This window comes from Hypanus sabinus, chromosome 8 (genome assembly GCF_030144855.1).
Source record: "Hypanus sabinus isolate sHypSab1 chromosome 8, sHypSab1.hap1, whole genome shotgun sequence".
NCBI lineage: Eukaryota > Metazoa > Chordata > Chondrichthyes > Myliobatiformes > Dasyatidae > Hypanus > Hypanus sabinus.
This window is the reverse complement of record NC_082713.1, coordinates 158,566,035-158,588,293: the sequence shown is the minus strand read 5'-3', so window position 1 is coordinate 158,588,293 and position 22,259 is coordinate 158,566,035. Positions and strand designations below refer to the sequence as shown.

Here is a 22,259-nt window from a genome sequence, read left to right as displayed (position 1 = left end):
GGAAAAACTGGCTTCACCTCAGTTTCAGTTACACCTTATTATGAATACAATAATTTTCACATACTCTTTGTGGAAAGCACGTAATGATATTTGTGTCATTAAATGTACAGCCTTAACTCAAATACCTTTGCGATACAAAGAGAAATCTCAGCAATTTCTCTTCTCAAAGAGCGGCCAATTCATGTCTTAAGAGATTAACGGAGAAAAAGAGAAAAGTAGAACAAATTATGTGCAATCTATCAATGGGAATGGCCAATTGTTTAAATGGATGTTCTTGTTATTTTTATACACAAGTGGCCACTATATTAGGTACACCTATACACCTACTCAGTAATGCAAATATCTAATCAGCCAATCATGCGGCAACAGCTCAAAGCATAAAAGCATGTAGACACGGTCAGGAAGTTCAGTTGTTGTTCAGACCAACATCACAATAGGAATGAAATGTAATCTAAATGACTTTGACCATGGAATGATTGTTGGTGTCAGATGGGGTGATTGGAGTATCTCAGAAATTGCTGATCACCGGGGATTTTCACACACAACAGTCTCTAGAGTTTGCAGAGCATGGTGCGAAGAAAAAACCCAAAAAATCCAGAGGCAGGTCTGTGGGCGAAAATGCCTTGTTAGTGAGAGAGGTTAGAGGAGAACGGCCAGACTGGTTCAAGCTGACAGGAAGATGACTGTAACTCAAATAACAATGCATTGCAATGGTGGTGTGCAGAAGAGCATCTGTGAATGCACAACACTTTGAACCTTGAGGTGGATGGGCAACAGCAGCAGGCGACCGCAAAGGGATCCACTCCTGTGGCCTATTTATTAAGTACACTCTGAGGCCGCTCTTGGTCAGTCCCCAATGGACGTTGCATCCTAGCTGCCTAGATACGTAAGCCAGGGCAGTACAATATGGAGAGCGAGCTCTTGCCCATGTAGCAAGCTGCCCCCTCCATGCATTTGATGAATCCAAAGGAATGGCAGAGACCGATACAGTGTGGCACCAGCAGCATTGCAGGAGTTGTCAGTCAGCATTGAACTCGATGTAGATCTGCCTTGGGGAATCCAGTTCCAGATTTTTCCCTCGGGGCTTACTCCCAAAGCCTTCCCCATGAGTGGGTACAGCTGCAAGGCAGTGGAGGTTTGAGATCAGAGTTTTCCTTCTTAATGAGCTGCCAACCATAGTTGATAAGCCCCATCTGCCCAAAGCGACTAGTTTTAAGGTACCAGTAACCTGCCTTTCCCCCTTCTCCTATCAGTAGAAACAGTTTCCCCGGGCTTAGTTATTAAGCCACGTGTGGCTGTATTTGGTTGTTTGAGGCTAATTGAGGCGTGCACCATTGGGAGCATTTAAAAGGTAGTGGGAGCATATCCCTACTATCACCCCAGCTATAACAACCTTAAGGTCACTGAGCATATATACAAAAGATTGAAGAGCCACGTATATATGGCTAGGTTGCCTAAGACTCTTGCATGGTACCATATTTGTCAACGTGGTGTGGAGAGCGAGTCTGTAAATCTCATGGGAGCAAAGGACTTTGGGGATGGCATGAGTGGAGCACCGCAGGTGGAGTATGGGACAGGTGGCAGAGGAGTACCACAAGTGGGTGTTGGCAAGTGCACAGCCAGGCATAACCCTGTGCACAAGGCAAGGTCATTTCATTCCAAACAATTGGTTCATTGATCGTGACAGAAGGTGTCTCTGGTGCTTCCTGCTCCCTCCCCTCTCCCTTCCTCTTTCCACAGCCATGATTCCCCTCTCCCAGCCTCCCTTTCCACTCTCAGTCCACAACAGAGGCCCATATCAGAATCAGGTTTATCAGGTTTATATGTCATGAAATTTGCTTTTTTCTGTGGCAGCAGTGTAGAGCAATGCATAAAATGACTACAGTTCTGTGTAAAAGTCTTAGGCATCTTAACTATAAATGGTTTCCTTCAGGGAAAATCCTGCCTGACGAACCTGTTAGAATTCTTTGAGGAGATTACAAGTAGGATAGATAAAGGGATGCAGTGGATGTTGTATCTTTGAACTTTCAGAAGAACCTTTGACAAGGTACGATGCATGAGGCTGCTTACCAAGTTAAGAGCCCACAGTATTACAGGAAAGTTACTAGCATGGTTAGAGCATTGGCTGATTGGTAGGAGACAGTGAGTGGGAATAAAAGGATCCTTTTCTGGTTGGCTGCCAGTGACCAGTGGTATTCAGCAGGGGTCGGTGTTGCAAACACTTCGATGATGGAATAAATGGCTTTGTTGCCAAGTTTGCAGATGATATGAAGATTGGTGGAGGGGCAGGTAGTGTTGAGGAAACAGGTAGGATGCAGAAGGACAGATTAGGAGAAAGGGCAAGAAAGTGGAAAATGAAATATAGTGTTGGAAAATGCATGGTCATGCACTTTGGTGGTAGAAATAAATGTGTGGACAATTTTCTAAATGGGAAGAAAATCCAGGACTCTGAGATGCTGAGGGACTTGGGAGTCATTGTGCAGAACACCCTGAAGGTTAACTCCCAGGTTGAGTTGGTGGTGAGGAAGACAAGTGCCATGTTAGCATTCCTTTCAAGAGGTCTAGAATACAAGAGCAAGGATGTGATGCTGAGGCTTTATAAGGCACTGGTGAGGCCTCACCTTGAGTATTGTGAACAGTTTTGTGAACAGTTTTCATTTTAGAAAAGATGTGCTGGCATTGGAGAGGGTCCAGAGGAGGTTCACAAAGAGATTCCAGGAATGAAAGGGTTATCAGACCAGGAACATTTAATGACTCTGGTCTGTAATTGCTGGAATTCAAAAGGATGAGGGGGGATCTCATTGAAACCTTTCGAATGTTGAAAGGCCTAGACAGAGTAGATGTGGAAAGGATACTTCCCTTGGCAGGAAATTCTAGGACAAGAGGGCATAACCTCGGGATAGAGGAGCGCCCTTTCGAAACAGAGATGTGGGGAAATTTTTTTCAGCCCAAGGGTGGTGAATTTGTGGAATTTATTGCCACATGCAGCTGTGGAGGCCAGGTCGTTGGCAGAGATTGATAGGTTCTTGATTGGACATGGTATGGAAGGTTTTGGGGAGAAAGCCGGGAACTAGGGTTGAGGAGGAGATAGATAAAGGATCAGCCATGGGCCAGATGGGCTAATTCTGCTCATATGTCTTATGGTCTTTTGGCCTTATATAGTGTATGTCCCTAAGATGTATAAGAGACTAATTTTCCTGTCTCTATAGTGTTTCTTTTCCTGGAGAAGGGGGTTTCCATAGTGCTGTTCAGGAGTGAGTTCTTGGTAGACCCAATGATAATGACGAAAGATATTATTTTAACACAGGATGGTGTGCAACTTGAAAGGAATTGTGCAAATAGTGGTTAAAAGAACACTTTCTTCATCCGAGATTGCATGTCAACAGAGCACATCTTCAAGAGTAGAATCATTAATAATAATGACAAAGGACAATGGTATTGAATCCTTTTTTTCTGATTCTGGAACGATAAAAAGCAAGTTCACTGTCAACACCTCAGCTCTTGGTGCACAGCCTTGTAGGCTGCAGGTCTTCAAAAGATCATTCCGGTATTTTTTTAACTGCTTTGAGAACAGCGGGGATCTGAAACCTTCTGCTCAGAGGGGAATGGAATGAGAAAACCTCAACATATTTAACAAGTGCTCAGCCAGGAAGAGCCAGCTTTTACGAGAGTACAGTCTGAGAACTGAGAAGTGGAATGAAACAAAATAGCTTCATACTTGGCCAGCTTAGAGGCAAGGAGCCAAATGGATTCCTTTCCAATTTGTGAATTTCTATTTTTATCTAATCATTTGCTGAACGGGCTCTCTACAGCAGGGGTTTCTAACCTGTTCATACCATGGACCAATACCATTAAGCAAGGGGTCCGTAGACCCCAAGTTGGAAACTCCTGCTCTGCAGTGTTTTCCCTCTCTTTTGCTTGTAATCATTAAGAGAAAATTTCCACACAGGTTCTCCCATTCACTTCAACTCACAGTAGAAAAACCCCACAAGAACAATAAAAGACGACCAAAGGAGAGGCGCTCTGTAGAAGCTGAAGCATTGCAATTTGTTAATTAAATAAAGCAGAAAATGTTGGAAACACTCAGCAGATCAGGCAGCATCTGTGGAAAGAGAAACAATGGGAAACGTCTTATAGAATGAAGACACAAAAGCTGCAGATGCTGGAATCTGGAGCAACAAGGGATGGAAGAACTCACCGGATCAAACGTCATCAGTATCAGTGAGGGGAAAGGGATAGTCAGTGTTTCGGGCCATTGCCCTGCATCAGGACTAAGAGTGTCGATGGAAGGTTGCGAGTCAATAAGTTAGTGGGAGGGACGAGATAGAGGCTGGTAGGTGACCTATTGTAGTAATTGGAAAAGCCTCATAAAAAAGAAGCCATTTAGCTGTGATCGTGTTGATGGTCTATTGGGTCCTCTATAGGGGTCTATCATGCTGATAGTCCATAGGGGCCTCATCTTCATTCAACCACAAATTAGCAGATGCTTCTTTTTTTCCTCTAGAGTTGTTCAGTTTACCTTAAGTCCATCAAATATTGTACTCCCTGGACTTTTTGATTGGCATAATTAATCATGGAATACATTCCTTTGGACTTTTCGACATGCATGGTACACTCAGAAAACATGGCAACCTTTTCTGCAGTATGTAGATGTAAACCAGTCTGCTATACTAATAAGGGCTTTTGTATAGGATGTTGTGGTGATGTTTATATTTCGATGGAAGTGTTTGATACCTGATATCTGTGAGGGAAAGAAATGTAAATGTAAGTGTATCTGGAAATTGAAAGTTTTGTTATCCTGAGCAAACAAGCAAATAAATAAATAAAATTTAGAAAAATATATCGTACTTCCAACCATTAAGTTCCTGGGTTTGTTAAATGTCAGCTTCCAACATCCAATGTTTATTGAATCAGATAAAAAGTTGGGTGTTGGTGATTAACAACAAGTATTTCAGGTTCAATGTTCAAACACAATTATCAGAACATAATGGACAATGTCTGCATGATCAGCTGTTGCTGAACAATAAGGCAAGTCAATCAGTCATCGAGCATCAGAAATAATCAGTTAAAGATTGGGCTTCAGGGAAGATGTGTCCAAATACCAGATGTCTAAGAAAATTAGATTATCACACTTTTAATTTGCAATGATCAAAAGTGATTTCCTTAAAATTGGTTGCTGAATCAATCATTTCACACATAGAGTCATAGAGAAGTACAGCACATGATCAGGCCCTTCTGCCCATTTAGTCCATGCAACACCATTTAAGCTGCCTATTCCTATCACCCTGCATCAGGACCATAAACTTTAACACCCCTACTATCCATGTACCTATCTAAATTTCTCTTAAACATTGAAATCAAGACCTCATGCACCACGTGCCGGCAGCTCATTTCACATCTTTCTGCTGCCATCTGAAATGGTTAATAAATGAGTGTTTACATCATTTTCTGTTTTATTTAATTAGCAGATTGCAGTGCTCCAGCTTCTGCAGAGCTTATCCCACTCTGCAGTATTGTATCGTTCCCTTGTGGGGCTTCTGCGTTGCGCTGCTGAAGATATGACAAGTCTACAGGAGGACCTGTGCAGAAATTCTCTCTCTTGTTAATTATAAGCGAAAGAGAGGAAAATACACTGTAGAGAAATGAAAAATAGCCTGTTCTGCCTATGATCATGGAATCATATAAATTAATGGATGGGAAAGGATGCCATCTCGCCCTTTGCTTTCATTCCATCTAAATATGGAGCCATTTTATTTCATTCCACTTCTCAGTTCTCAGACTGAGCTCTTGTAAATGATGGCTCTTTCTGTGCCTATCTGTGTACCATACTTTTTAAATATGTTGCAGTGTTCGGCTTCCACCACACTTTGAGCAGAGAGTCGACAGATCAGCAAGAATATTAGTACTGTTGACTGAACGGTTGATCAATGATAGTGGCTTTATGTAGGTGGGGAAGTTTTGAAAAGGGATTTCAGTGCCTACTCTGAGACAGCTGACGGCAAAGCTGTTAATGCCATGGCAACTAAGTATGGGGCAATTTCAAAATGGCTGATTTTGGAGAGTACAAATATCGTGAAACACACAAGATGCTGGGGGAGCTCAGCAGGTCAGCAGCATCTGTAGAGAAGAGTTTCATGCCCAGACATCTCAGCTGTCTGACGTGCTGAGCTCCTCCAGCATTTTGTGAGTGTTGCTTGGATTTCCAGCATCTACAGATTACTTGGTCTTTGTGCTACAAATATCTTTGAGCTTTACAGGAATGGTGGAGATGACAAAAACAGCAAGGTTTATAAAGGTAAGAATTTACAAGTTGAAAACTCTCTTCACTAGAAACCGCTAAAAGTCAGCAAACCCAGGAATGATGGAATAATAGCACATTGAAAGTAAAGATTAGAATTTTGGATGATACATTTTTCTGAGCCAAGAAAACATTGAAGGCGGTCAAGTCTAGTTGAACAAGATGATGGATGTGGGATTGAGCAGCAAATGATTGGGGGCAAAAGCTAGGTTAAGTCACAAAAATGCAAATAAACAATCTTAATGATGGTGCAGGGAAATGGTTCAGTGGTCATTTGAGACCCAATATGACAGCAAAGTTATGAATAGTACACGTTAATCTGGTCATCATTTCAGTGATGCTCCAGCACTCTCATATCAGGCAAAAATGCAGTGCCGAAGCAGATAAAGGTAGAAAGGCTGATGTTGAGTAATAACTTGGTGTTCACCAGGGATACTGTCAGCAAACTGAAGGAGCTGGTTAATTAGAGCATGTGAGCACATTTTACACCAAGGAGCACCTGCATGTAGATTAAAGATGACAAACAACTCCATGTGATTGCTTTAGATACCTGGCAGGATTTATATGCACAGAAAGTGAGCAAAGCCTGCAATTTTCTGTGTTAGGTGCTTCTGCTAAAATGACATTAGGTGACTTTTTTTGGTGCAACTGCAAAGACATCTCATTTCATTATCCACACATATTGCTTGTAAATATTGTTTTCTGAAGAGCAAAGATTTATGCCTGGCTGCTAGCAACCAATAATGACAATCTGCCAACTTTGCTTTCTGAAGTTTTATATGCTCTACTGCACATAGCTATTTATAAGACAGTACATTTTCAGGCGAGCATCCCTCCTTTTTTAGATTAGACATCACTTGGATTTTTCTTCCATTGTGTCAAATGTGACAAAATGTGTTCATAAATTTAGACGCAAATTGCTTAATCCTGAACTAAGTTCAAGGCAAATTGCATCAAGAATCTACTAAAGGCAGTGTGCCTTGGCATAAATCACAATGCATTTACTCCCTTTATTACAGCCCATTTGCCAAAATAAATATGGAACAAAAGTTTATTTTTTTTGATACTGAAGATTTTCAGTTCTATGGAAAAGTTGTAGTGCATTAAATAAATTTGTAATAAAACAGGAAGTTATAAGTGCTTTCTCCAAAATTATATTATCTTTATTTTGTATTTTTAAATTCAAAATCTCCTTAGCATCACTGTCTAATCTGATATTTGACCAAGATACATGGAGCTGTAGAGAAGTTGTTATATTAGAGTGTAACAATATACATGTTGTGCTCGTTAATGTGTTTATTTGTGGGTCTACTTTTAATATTTAATGATGTTATTTGTCTTCTTCACACTTCAAATTGAAGACCTCACATCACAATATGATACTGATGAGGAAAGTGACTTAATCCATTTTAAGTACTCTTCAAGCATAAGGAGATCTATTTTTCCCCACCATACGATGAATAGTCTTTACTGAAACACTATTCAATTCCTTCATTGTCATTTTGGTGAAGTGTGCCTTAAAATTTGTCCTTCAACATTTTAACTCTAGATCCCCTTCAGTACATTCTGGATAAATACCGAAGTGGTGTTCCAATTAAATCATACATATGCCTACCTATTTCCATAAAGTCACCTGTCAGTTGATTTTGTTCGCAGTTGCTCTGGTTGTTTCTCTTCCCTGAATACTGTCATCATCCTCATTTTGTGCCGTGTCGTAATACATGGGCAAACCTGGTCTATCCATGACCATGATTGTTCTTGGAAATTTTTCTACAGAAGTTGTTTGCCATTGCCTACTTATGGGCAATGCTTTTACTAGACTTCCAGTCAAGATGGCGCCAGAGGACAACGATTCCTCCTGCGACATCTTTCAGATAGCTAATCTCATTGATTGTTTCACTTTCTCTAAGTCTTCTGCTTGTTCCTTTTGTTCTGATTGTGTTACGGAAAGTGTTGGAGCCTGTGACATGCAGCTTGGACTTCGGTAGAAAGATCTAGCACTCTGCTGCGTGCTGAGAGGACCAACAACGACGGTTGCCATGTGGAGAAGAACTGCCTCGTGGAAAAGACCAGAGGTCATGAACAATTCCATTTCGAAGCATTGAGGAAGACTGAAGCATCGAGGCAAATGCGGAAGAGATCAGCGGTCGATCTCAGCAACTTCCATGGTCTTTCTGTATTTAATGGCTATCTGGGGAAGACAAATATCAGAGTTGTATTGCACATGCATACTTAGACAATAAAATGAACCTTCAACCTTTGAACCTTTACAAGATGGGAGGCCCCAGCCATTATCAATATTCTTCAGAGATTGTCTGCCTGGCGTCAGTGGTCACATAACCAGGACTTGTGATATGAACCCAGCTGCTTACACAACCACTCACTACCTGCTCCCATGCCTTCATGTGATCATGATTGTGGGGTTTAAGCAGGAGCTACACCTGGCCAAAGAGTGACCTGAAGACAATTGGAGGGAAGGAGTATCTTACACTCCTTTTGGTAGGGACATATCTCCACCCACAACCCAATGCTGTGGCATTAAAATTAGTTGAACAGTCTGCACCATCAGATAACTTTGAATTCTTTCTCTTGAATGTCTTGTCAATGACATCTTCCAGCCTAGTCCCTCTCCCTACATGAGAATAGATGCGACACATTCCCAGAGACAAATTATTTTTGTTGTTAGAAATGAAAACCTGATGCTTAGTCTTAAATATTAACTCTGCTGCTCTTCCCACGGGTGCAGACTGACCCATTGAGCATTTTTGTTGTCACTCAACCCTTGTTGAATATGCCTGCTGGTAATTTTGGATGTGTGTCACCAACCTGAAGGATTTCAGAGCTGAAAGGGTACTTTTGACTCCAACAGCTCCCCACAGAAAATGAATATCAGTGTGGCATAGGGTGACATCTACGTACTTTGATAACAAATTTACTTTGAACAGAGAATGTGGAGGTTGCCCCCCAAAAATCTGAAGGGGATGCAACAGGACCTTCCTCAAGCAGAGAGTGGGTAGAATGTTCAACCTGCTTCCTCAAGGAGTGCTTGAGGCAAATGGCCAAGATGCAATGTTACATGGGGCATTGACGGACTGAAAGCTATATCGTGAAGGTTAAGTGATGGAAACAAGCTCCAAGACCCTGGAATAATTGGACCTGATTCTATGCTGTAATTTCCCAGTTGTTCTATGTAAATTGGATCGAATCAATAAACAGACTGGAGTGAATTTTCATCTATTCACAAGTTATCACGTTGTTAGTTAAATACCATCAAACTCTGCTGTTAGTTGGAAGGAACAGAATGTTTCTGTTTGTTATCTCTACCACTGTGCTAACATAGATAGATAACATAGAAAGCTTTCCCTTCTCTGCTGGCCTTAAAAGGAAAAAAAAATGATTCCACTTCTGACATTTCCTGAGATGCAGTCACCGATTAAATATTAGATGACTTTATCATAACTCAAGTTATAAAATGTAAATAAGGTTGAAAGAGCACAGAGAAAATTTAAAAGGATGTTGCTGGGACTGGCGGACCTGAGTTATAAGGAAAGGTTGAGGACTTTATTGCTTGGAATGTAGAAGATTGAGAGGAGATTTGATAGAGGTATACAAAATTGTGAGTGGTATAGATAGAGTAAATGCAAGCAGGCTTTTTCTTCGACAACTAGAGGTCATGGTTTAAGGGTGAAAGGTGAAAAAGTTAAAGGGAACATGAGGGGGGAACCTCTTCACCCTGAGGGTCGTGAGAGTGTGGAATGAGCTGCCAGCGCAAGTGGTGCACGCAAGCTCGATTTCAATGTTTAGGGGAAGTTTGGATAGGGACAATGGTATGGAGGGCTATGGGTTGATGGGAGTAGGCAGTTTAAGTGGTTTGGCATGGAATAGATGGGCTGAAGGGCCTGCTTTTGTGCTGTACTTTCCTATAGCTGCACCTGAGACAGAGGAACTTTATGATTCATATGTGTGAAACAGTTTGGGGAAAAAAATCAGCTTATTTTCACAACAAAAAGTTGAAAATACTTTAAAGGAATTGACATAAAATATTCAGACATGGTGAGGGAAGTCCTCTGACTAGAGTCAAAAATGCCAATGGGAACTGACAACATATATTGAAATTCCGGTAAGTTTTAGACTTCTGTACATATGCTGTTTAGTGTGGAGCTCCAAGCACAATGACAGATGAGTGGTCTCATTTCTATCATTGCCTTCTCTCGTACAGGATCTGAAATCACATTGATTTTTCCATGGATTCTAGGCTTGCGGATTAGGAGGCATGGGGAAAGTAGGTATTTTGTTAAATGGCTTTATTTTCATTTAATGATTTTAAATATATTTGTTTTGTGGTTTGAATTTCCTTAACATTTTTACTAAAAAATCACGTAACATTTTTACATATTTAACTTAACCTAAGTAACAGTTAAAATGACACTGTTTTGACAGAAGGTAAGACTGCCTCCCAGCTTTGAATTTTGTGAAAGCCTGCACACCAGTTCTCTGTGCTATGTCACCCCTGGCCTACTGAGACTTTGCTGCACAACCCAAGGGTGTGAAATCTGCAGCATGGGCCCTTTAGATCCAGTGAAAGTCAAGGAGGGAGTGCAGAGATCCTGTGTGAAATTCCACATGCCAGGTTTAAGTTCATCATGATTACACCAATATTGATATGAACTCAGTATAAGTTCCTGACCACTATTTCCATATCCTCCCCACCCACCCACTTGGCCAAAAAAAAAGAGACTGCCTGCTGGATGAAAGCACTTTAGAGTATGGCATGGATTTTTATAGTGCCATACCGCTTCCAATGGGAGAAATATTGTGGCAGGACATTGCTGTAATGTACTGTACACATAAACATTTCTGTGTTGCTATTTCTACAGAACTGCAAAAGTGCTCAGGTTCACAACGCAGATCACTGCCCTGTTATTGCCTTTCCCTTGGCTAAATTTAAATGACGTGCAAAAGTCTTAGACACCCTTCATTTTTTGTACGGGTACACATTGTGTGGCGTCTGCAGAGCCCTGATCAGAAGGGGTCTTCATGGAAGAGTTGTTGCCAAAAAGCCATTGCTCTGCAGTGGAAACAAAGCCAAAAGACTCCCCTATGCACAAAAAGACGCAGACCAGGTAGCTGAAGATGGCAGCAAGTGCTCTGGACTGAGGAGTCAACATTTGAAAATTTTGGCTCAAACAGGAGACACTTTAGAAGAGTGGAGAGTGCTACGTAGATGAATGTCTGTAGGCAATAATAAAGCATGGCAGAGGTTCCTGCAGGTGGTTTGGGACCATGTTTCTGCAAATGGAGTTGGTGATCTGGTCAGAACTAATGGAGTCCTCAATGCTGAGAATTAGAAGCAGATTCTTATCCATCAAGCAGTACCATCAGGGAGATGACTGATCAGTCCCAGCTTCACTCTGCAGCAGGACAATGACACCAAACACAAGGCCAAGGTCATAAAGAACTACCTTCAGCGAAAAGAAGAACAAGAAGATGGTATGGTCTCCAGAGAACCTTAATCTCAACATTAAGGCTGTCTGGGATTACCGGGAGAGACAACAGAAAAAGGATCCAGTGCTTCCCGGCATATTTGACAAATAGGTAACCGAGACAGCCAGAGTCTCCAGAAGAACTGTGGCAAGTTACCAAGATGCTTGGAACAACCTCCCAGTCGATTTTCTGATAGCACTGCATGACAGCCTATCTAAGAGAATTGATGCAGTTTTAAAAGCAAAGGATGGTCACACCGAATACTCGTTTGATTCAGTTTTTCTTTACTGCCTTTTGCTCTTTATAGTCAATTTTTTGCTATTTAGAAGCTTCTCATTTTATTATTTTTGAAAGCATCTTTGCTTTCCAGATTTTTGTTTTTACGTGTGCCTGAGACTTTTGCACAGTACTGTACATCAAGCCAAAAACGTACAGTGAAAAAGCACATCACCCTCATCCTCAACAGAAAAGCAACAAGATGTGCTTTAGTTCGAGTACACTTAAGCACTTTCTGTCAGTGTAAGCAAACTCCCAGTGGAGCATGGTATGTCTTCTATTTTCGTCTGCAGTGGCTTCAGACAAAAAGAAACATGATATTCCTGCATTAAATTACTGAAACCATATATGGTAAGAAAGCACCTGCCTTGCACTAACCTTGGTAAAACACAACAGTTCATTAAGCACACCAAAGCAAGATTGTTTTGCTCAAAAGTAGAGCATAAGGATAGATTCATTCTTGTGGATCTTCAACAACATTGTTCATTAGTAATCCTAGTCTGAAAACTTCTATGATGTTTAAATCTAAATCTGGGCTGTTCAATTAAAGACCACTGTTCAAAGTGGGTAGTTCCAGATACATCGAACTGGTAGATGCCAATATAGGAGAGTTGCAAGTGCTTATAAGTTTTAGGCTCCAAAGTGAGAAACTCACCTCATTTTGAAGTTGTATCCACAATGATGCCTGATAGCTAGCATCTGGGTAGAAAGAGTGTACGAGATGGAAGGAAAACTAATCGCCCCTAAATCTAGTGGGTCTTGAGATGGCTGGGATATATATGGTTGTGCCATATTTTTCTGATATTTCTATGTGACATACTTAGGAGGCCATTCAGCCTATCAGTTCTATGCTAGCTCACAGAGCATTATGCTCAGCCACATTCACCCTTTCATTTCGCTCACATGTCCACCATCTCCACATGGACTGTCCCACCACTCGTCTGTGTTTTAGGGAGTTTCCAGTGGCTAATGAACCCACTAAGCCAGATGCTGTACATTCAGGTTCTACACGGACTGCACCTGAGATCAGTATCAAACCAGGGCCACAGGAACTCTGGTGGTGAAGCTCTAATTGCTTCACTACTGTACCCTGTGCTGATCCACCCCTACAAAGGCCTTGAATGGTACCCAATGGACTAAAGCGTTACAGATGAGCAAGAGGTCTGATTCGCCAGTGTCAACAACCCATCACAAGGGTCCTGCCCCTCTACTGGGCAGATATTCCCTACCTCAATGTTGGTTCAGTGTCCCGTGCTCCGAGATGATAAGGCCTGCTTCACTGAAAGGTGATGTTGCACGTTTACTCGTGAGTACGAAGCCCATTCCACTCACAAGAAGAAGATCTGTCACAAGTATGAGCCAAGTGCCTTTCTTGTTAGTGGGCAAAGCACCTGCCTCGCTGGTGGACGACATCCTGGCCAGTTAAAGAATGCGTCCCATTCAATGGAATCATAAAGCTGTCATACAAAGGAGGTGTTTACTGCTGGAAAGAGGCTTATTGTTCTCATAGGTGCACCAAACCTCTGGTGGGTAAGGACATTGTATTGCTGGTCATGAGAGAAATATGCAGCAAGTCTGGTCAGGTATAAAATTAAAGCCCTGAATGAACCTCATTTTTTATTCCTTATAAAGTTAGACACATTTACTGGAATATTTTAGTCACAGAGCTCTACAGCACGGGGCCAGGCAATCTGGCCCATCTCGTCTGTGCTGAAGTTTTATTCTGCCTAGTCCCATCGACCCACACCTGGATCATAGCCCTCCACACACCTTTCATCAATGCACTTCTCCAAACCTCTTCTGAATGTTGCATTCAGACCCGCATCCACCACCTTTGCTGGCAGCTCATTTCACACTCGAGCCACCCCCTGAGTGAAGAAGTTCCCCCTCAGGTTCCCCTCAGGTATTTAGTCAATGGTTACACTAAGTGTTTTAGGAACAACTTTGACCCCCCCCCACCCCCCGACATCAGATTTCTGAGGAGTCCATGAACTCAAGAAATTACCCAACTGCTTTGCTCTCACGATGCACTATATTTTTTATACATACAATAGATTCCGGTTAATTGGTCCATTGGTAAAGCAGGGCAGCTGCTTATTTGGGACAACTCTTAAAGAACAAAAACAAATTGAGATTCCAGCTGGAATTCCCTTCATTTATTTGGGACACCATGCCACTTAATTGGGGCAGGCACCTGTTGCCGAACATTTTCTAACTAACGTTGGTTGTGTGTACATCCTCTGGTCATTAGACAATACACTGTGCTTAGAGCCAACAGTTTTCAAATACCATCACTTGCATGTTTGTATTCAAAATGTAGTGATTTTTGTCAATGATGGTAAGTAATAAACAGAAAGACAATTATGAACTGTTTTGCTCATGGCAGTTTCAAGCATTCAGACATGGAGATGCCAGAAAGGGCCTGGATTGAAAATGAAACAATTTCACTAAATCAGCAAGTTAGAAACTACAAAGAATTTGAAGAGCAAACACGAGGAAATCTGCAGATGCTGGAAATTCAAACAACAACACATACCAAATGCTGGTGGAACACAGCAGGCCAGGCAGCATCTATAGGGAGAAGCGCTGTCAACGTTTCGGGCCGAGACCCTTCATCAGGACTAACTGAAAGGAAAGGTAGTAAGGGATTTGAAAGTAGTGGGGGGAGGGGGAAATGCAAAATGATAAGAGAAGACCGGGTGGGGGTGGGATGAAGCTAAGAGCTGGAAAGGTGATTGGCGAAAGTGATACAGAGCTGGAGAAGGGAAAGGGTCATGGGACGGGAGGCCTCAGGAGAAAGAAAGGAGTGGGGGCGGAGCACCAGAGGGAGATGGAGAACAGGCAAACAACTAAATATGTCAGGGATGGGATAAGAAGGGGAGGAGGGGCATTAACGGAAGATAGAGAAGTCAATGTTCATGCCATCAGGTTGGAGGTTACCCAGCCGGTATATAAGGTGTTGTTCCTCCAACCTGAGTTTGGATTCATTTTAACAGTAGAGGAGGCCATGGATAGACATATCAGAATGGGAATGGGACGTGGAATTAATATGTGTGGCCACTGGGAGATCCTGCTTTTTCTGGTGGACAGAGCGTAGGTGTTCAGTGAAATGGTCTCCCAGTCTCCGTCGGGTCTCACCAATATATAAAAGGCCACACCGGAAGCACCGGACGCAGTATACCACACCAGCCGACTCACAGGTGAAGTGTCACCTCACCTGGAAGGACTGTCTGGGGCCCTGAATGGTGGTGAGGGAGGAAGTGTAAGGGCAGGTGTAGCACTTGTTCCGCTTACAAGGATAAGTGCCAAAGGGAGATTGGTGGGAAGGGATGGGGGGGACGAGTGGACAAGGGAGTCGCGTAGGGAGCGATCCCTGCGAAAAGCAGAAGTGGGGGAGAGAAAGATGTGTTTGGCAGTGGGATCCCGTTGGAGGGGGCAGAAGTTACGGAGAATTATACATTGGACCCGGAGGCTGGTGGCGTGGTAGGTAAGGACAAGGGGAACCCTATCCCAAGTGAGGTGGCGGGTGGATGGGGTGAGGGCAGATGTGCGGGAAATGGGAGAGATGCTTTTGAGAGCAGAGTTGCTGGTGGACGAAGGGAAGCCCCTTTGTTTAAAAAAGGAAGACATCTCCTTCGTCCTGGAATGAAAAGCCTCATCCTGAGAACAGATGCGGCGGAGACGGAGGAATTGTGAAAAGGGGATAGCCTTTTTGCAAGAGACAGGGTGGGAAGAGGAAGAATTTGAAGATATTGACAATAATCTTTAATGTTACAATTGAAATGAAGATTGGAGGACATGATCATCGAAAGCATTGTGTGAAGGCAGTCCATTATCTGTACAAAGTCTCTGCGCTGATTTTGTTCATTTACAAGAACACATCAGCATGTACTGAATAAATTCCTTCGTATTAGCTATTAGGAACTAATACACCATTTTATAGTACTGTGTAATATTGGTAGTGTTCTAATTTATTCTGTATTTCATTTAAGTACATAATTTGTTACTCAATTCAATGGTAGTTTTTTTCATGTACCTTTTTAACTATTTTCATGAAACCTTAGCTAACTGGAGCAGCTGCTTAATTGGGTTAAAATGTACTGGTCCCGATATATCCCAATTAGTTGGAATCTACTGTAACTTATAGTAATTTTTTAAATGTATTGCACAGTACTGCTGCTGCAAAACAAAGATTTTCTTGACATAACACAATTATAGTAAATCTCTTTCTGTTTCTGTTGCACCCAGATCAGTGGATCAGTGTTGACTCCTTTGCCTGGGAAAGTAGGCCAAGCCTGGCTGGTCCCCTGTCCATGTCTCCGTGGGTGGAAGTCACTGCCTGGCTGTGACACTGAGGCAAACCTATGACTAGGAAGGATACGTTCCCCACGCGCTCATCTGAGACGTCAAATGGATGTTGTCAAGGAAGGGGGGGGAGTTTCACAAGCTGCCTCATTGCCTGCAGCTGGCAGTAAGAGCTGAGCACATTGGAACATTCCTCCTAAAGCAAACACCAGCAACTGAACACCAGTGCTTGCCATGTAAAATATTTACATTCATGTTCATTTGCACTTATCATTAGCAGAATCATGCCTGGCAGGGGGATGAAATACTTTTCTACTGCTGCATTGGACAGACCTCTGACTGCAGACTCAAGATGTCTCAAAAATATTGACCTCTCTTTGCCTTCTAGAACACAGGAACATAAAATCAGTAGAGCACAATACAGGCCCTTCAGCCATGATGTTGTTCTGACCCTTTAGCCTACCCAAGATCAATCTAATCCTTACTTCCCACATAGTCTATTTCTCAACATTTGCCATTCTTTCAATCTTCTGGTACTACTCCTGTGGCCAATGAGGATGCAAAGCTCACTGTCAATGGCACAGCAATCTCTTCCTCACTCCCTGTAGCATCCTGGGGTATATCCTGTCAAGCTCTGGGGACTTATCTATCCTAATGTTTTTCAAAAGTTTAAACTTACCCTCTTTATTAACTTTGACCAGTTCAAGCATATTAGCTTGTTCTATGCTGATTTCATATTTGTCAATGTCCCTCTCTCTGGTGAATTCGGAAGCAAGGTATTTATTAAGGACCTACCCTATCCTGTTAGGTACCTCTCCTATCTCCAGGCACGTGTTTCCTCTTTTATCCCTGAGCAGAACTACTCACACTCTAGTCATCTTCCTCTTCTTCATGTATATATAGAATGTCTTGGGGTTTCATATCCCCTTCAAACTCTCTTAAGTCCCTTCTTGGCTACCTTATAACTCCCAAGAGCCCTGTCTGGCCTTTGCTTTCTAAACCTTAAGTATACTTCCTTCTTCCTCTTGACTAAATGTTCCACTTCCTTTCCCTTCCTCAATAGGACAAGCCTATCCAGAACCCCATGCACGTGCTCCCTAAACAACCTTTGCATTTCCATTTTCTGAGAATACCTCTTCCCAATTTATAATTCCAGTTTTCTGCCTCATAGCATCATAATTAGCCCTCCTAAATACTTTCTCACACAGTCTGCTCCTATCCTTTTCCAAGGGAATGGTAAAGGACAGAGGGTTGTGGTCACTGTTTCCAAAATGCTCACCCACCGAGAGATCCGGTTCATTGCCTAGTACAAGATCCAGTATGGCCTCTCCTCTAGTCATCCTGTCCGCATATTGTGTAAGGACTCCTTCCTGGATGTGTCGTGGTTTCTCGTGTCCCACAAATGACCAGGAGACGCAGAAGATTCTTCAAGAAGGGTTAAACTTTAATTTGCAAATCAAAGCTGAGACAGTCATTGAACTAGCTGCTGATTGCCCACCGATCCTTGGACATAGAATGTTTTATAGCAATCTCCTGGTTTAGTTGCATTAGCATATGCAATTGGTCTATAGTTGCGTATCACAGGTACATCTGCCACTATTGTTTCTACCCATTGACTTAATCATGTTCTAATCTACATCTCTTAGCTACCTCTCATTAACACACCATTGTCTTCTACATTCTTAAGGTTTCATTCTCCTACTAAATTGGGTACATGCATAGCAAATAGCAAACTCAGACTACATAATTTACATCTCTTAGCTTCCTCTTATTAACACAACATTGTCTTCTACATTCAATTGGATATATGCATAGCAAATAGCAAGTTTCAAAGCTGACTGTACATATTTTGGTTACACAGCAAATAATGCAACTTTTATACTCCAATAGATGCACGAAACAAATTCTACCCCATCTAAACTTCTTGCATGGAGGAGCTGCCAATCATAGTCACCCATGACAACAATTCTGTTAGTTTTGCACCTTTCTAAAATCTGCTTACTTATCTGTGCCTCAGAGTCCTAGTTGCAATTGGGGTGGTGGTGGTGGGGCTATAAAATACTCCCAATAGAGTGATTGCTCCCTTTCTGTTTCTGATATCCACCCACACCGACTCAGAAGACAATTCCTCCCTTTCTGTAGCTGTGATACTGTCCCTGCTTAGCTATCCCACTCTGCCACCTCTTTTAAACCCCAGAACTTCCAGCAGCCATTCCTGGCCTTATGACAGCCAAATCTTCGAAATGGCAACAAGGTTAATGTACTGATCCATGATCTAAGTTCATCACCTTTGTTCTCGATTCTTCTTGCTTTAAAATAAATACATTTCAATCCATCCAACTGACTAAATTTATGCTCTATCCACTGCCAATCTTTCCTCGCACATTGCATCTACGTTTTCTCTAACTGTTCCATCATCTGACCAATCAACCTGGTTCCCATCCCCCTGCCAACCTAGTTTAAGCCCTCCCCAACAGCTCTAGCAAACCTACCTGCAAGGATATTGTTCTCGCTTGAGTTCAGGTGTACCCTTTCCCTGTTCAAGTTCAAGTTTATTGTCATTCAACAGTACACTTGTATACCAACATTCTTCAGGACCAAGGTGCACAACACAGTACAAGTAACTCACACACATAACACATAACGTTATATTACCACAAATAAATTTATAGACAATAGACAATAGGTGCAGAAGTAGACCATTCGGCCCCTCGAGTCTGCACCGCAGACTATGACACAAGTTAAAAAGTAAACAGTAGAACACAATTGGTGCTTCATACATAATAAGACCTGGGTGGTCGCAGGGAGTTCAGTGGTCTTACGGCCTGGGAGAGAAAGTTGTACAGGTCATACCTCCCCGGGAAGGGATCCTAATAATCCACAAATCTTAAACTCTGCCCCCCTGCATCTATTTTTCAGCTATGCATTCACTTGCCATAAAACCCTCACTGGCATCACTCCCCTTCTGGTCCTGCTTTTTCATTCTCTACCTAGGTCTCTTTATTCTCTCTTCAGGACCCCATCTTTTTTCCTAGCTGTGTCATTGGTATCACTGAGTATCATGTCTTCCAATTGCTCCCCCTCCCCCTTGAGAATGCTGTGGACTCGATCTGAACTGTTTCTGATGCTGGATCCTGGGAGGAAACATATCATCTGTTTTTATGTCCACATAATCTCCTTCCTGTTCCCTTAACTACTGAATACGCTATCACCACTGATCTCTTCTCCCTTTTTCCCTTCTGAGCCATAGAGCCAGATAGCCTGAGGCCTAGTTGCTATGGCTTTCCACAGGTAGGTTCTTTCCCCCCTTCTTCCATTGCTCTCCATCCTAAACCTTGTTTAATGTCAAACTTTTCCTATTTCTGAAAAAAGGTCATTGAAATGCCCACTTTATTTGACCTTCCTCAGATGCCGGATTATCTGCTAATAATCAAAAGAACTTTTAATACTATTTCATATTTTAATAACCAATGCTAATTTGACTTTGAATTTGTCATTGGTATTTGAACATAGACATTTGAGAATCTTGCTCCATTGTCATTTGTATTTAAAAAAGAATTAGCTGAATATTTTAACTATGAGGGAATTGAGGATGATAGGGAACCGTCACAGGTGATCACCCATGAATGACAAGACCAGGACTGAGGGGCTGAGTGGCCTACTCCTGAAGGGTCTTGGCCCGAAACGTTGACTGTATCTTTTTCCATAGATGCTGCCTGGCTGAGTTCCTCCAACACTTTGTGTGTGTTGCTTGGATTTCAATCATCTGCAGACCTTCTCTTGTTTATGTATAATTTCTTCTCCTGTTTTCTTATGTTGTTCGATTATGTTCTTATAGTCAAATGACATTACAAGCCATTTCACAGATCAGTTAAAAACCAACCATCTTACTACGTGTCTGAAGTCACACCAAGGTCTGACTGGGCAAACCTGGTACATTTCCCTCCGTAAATGAGCTAGATATTTTTTGGTCCCACTCCGATGAAAAATGTAGTAGATTATTTAAAATAATCTGATTATTCATTATGTTTTCCAGAGCTTTCTGCGTATATAAGCTTTCCATTTTTGTACAAAAGAAAGCATCTTATTTCAAGAGATCGAAGAAAATTTAAACTAGGCCCCTTTCTCACAAAAAATATTGGTTACAAAAAAACAATAAAGAATGATGTTGTCAAATGAACTAATGACTCTGCACAGAAAGCTTAGAAACATATGATGTAAAGTGAATAAAAAAATCTCTCTTTGCTTCACCTCAGTGCTTAACACGTCTTCTATGATACAAGATACTTAAATATGATGATATTACATTAGTAAATGGAGCAACCTTTCATCAAGAATGAACGTGTCCAAAAGAGATAATTATCCGAAGGGATATTGTCTAATTAAGGTAATGCTCAATCATAGCATATAAAGATAATTAATAGCACAATTATTGTTTCATTTTTGCCATCAGACACCTGAGATCAAGCATTGAAAACTGGCCCTCTGTGTTAATTAATATTCAGTAGGATGATAATTGAGTTTGAAGGACATACACTTAAGTACCTTTGAGTTACTTTTGTAAAATACAGCCATTAGCCAATGTGCACTCGTCAGTCTCCAAAAACCAATCTTTGAAATACTACCAATACAATTAACATCATTAAATGAAGTTTCCACTGTAATACTCTTCTTGCCCTCCGCAGAACATTTGAGTATCTGGCTCCTTGAAGTGGAATATTTTCTGTTGGCCCATCAGGGAAGAGATGATAACCTTCAGGGAACTTAACTTGCAAAGCAAGATTAAAGGAGTAGGCTAATACAATCAGAGAAGCCAAAGAGAGAAAAGTGCAGCATTTAAAAGCGTGAGACATTGAGATTTCTATAATTTACATCCTATCAATGCCTCAGATTAATTCTTGTTGGTGTCTTGTTAGACACCAAGATAAATCCGGGACATTATCTAAGATGCTGTCCTGGATACCTACCTGTTGGAAGCATGTTGGTGTTCTATAAATCATAGGAGGAAGTCACAAGTACAAATCTGCAATATAAGACAATGTCATTTTACAGGTGGAATTCTCGCTACTGACCATCTGCTCCATCTTCAGAATCAGAATTAGGATTCAGTATCGCTGACATATGTGGTGAAACATGTTTTGCAGCAGCAGTACAGTGCAATACTTAAAAAAGCTATAAATTGCAGTAAGAAATATATTCAGTATTCCCACTGCTGCCTGTAAGGAGTTTCTACGTTCTCTCCATGACTGCATGGGTTTCCTCCCACAGTCCAAAGATGTACCAGTTGGCAGGTTAATAGGTCATTGTAAATTGCCCTGTAATTAGGCTTGGATTAAATTGGGGGGTTGCTAGGCTGCTTGGCTGGAAGGGCCTATTCCATGCTGTATCTCAATAAATAAAATAAACAGATAGATTGATAGATAGCCAAATAGATAGATGGATAGATCAATATAGAGTGCAAAAAGGGAGACAGAGGATAGTGAGGTAGTGTTCATTGAACATTCAGAGATCTGATGGGAGAGGGAAAGAAGCTGTTTCTAAAATTTTGCTGGGCCTTGGAAATGGAAATAGTTCTCATGGGTTGGTTTCATAGGTTTATCTTGCAGATATATCAGGGTGGTGTTGAAAACACCAACTATCAGCGTATGAACTTTATTTCTGTCACACAAAGGGTATTTATTAAAATCTTTCCCAGAGGATTTGGACATTTCCTTCAACAGAATGTGACAATGACTTGGTTTCACTCCATGGTAGTTCAATGATTTATTGGGTAGTTAGGCTCATTCTGTTTGGACCAGTTAGATGAGGTGTTATTCCCAGAAGTAACCAGTCAGTTTTTCACTTCACCTGAGCAAATATCCTACATCTTGTTGTGCTTCTGTTCAGAAGTCCTACA

At 41.7% G+C, this 22,259-nt stretch overlaps 1 long non-coding RNA gene across 1 annotated transcript; it reads left to right on the top strand.

Moving 5' to 3' along the window:
• Positions 1 to 8,558: 8,558 nt before the first annotated feature.
• On the top strand, positions 8,559 to 20,602 carry LOC132398645 (uncharacterized). The gene is made up of 3 exons (XR_009513733.1): positions 8,559 to 10,580; positions 14,445 to 14,695; positions 16,307 to 20,602. It is a non-coding gene; the product is annotated as an uncharacterized LOC132398645 (long non-coding RNA).
• The last annotated feature ends 1,657 nt before the right edge of the window (positions 20,603 to 22,259 follow it).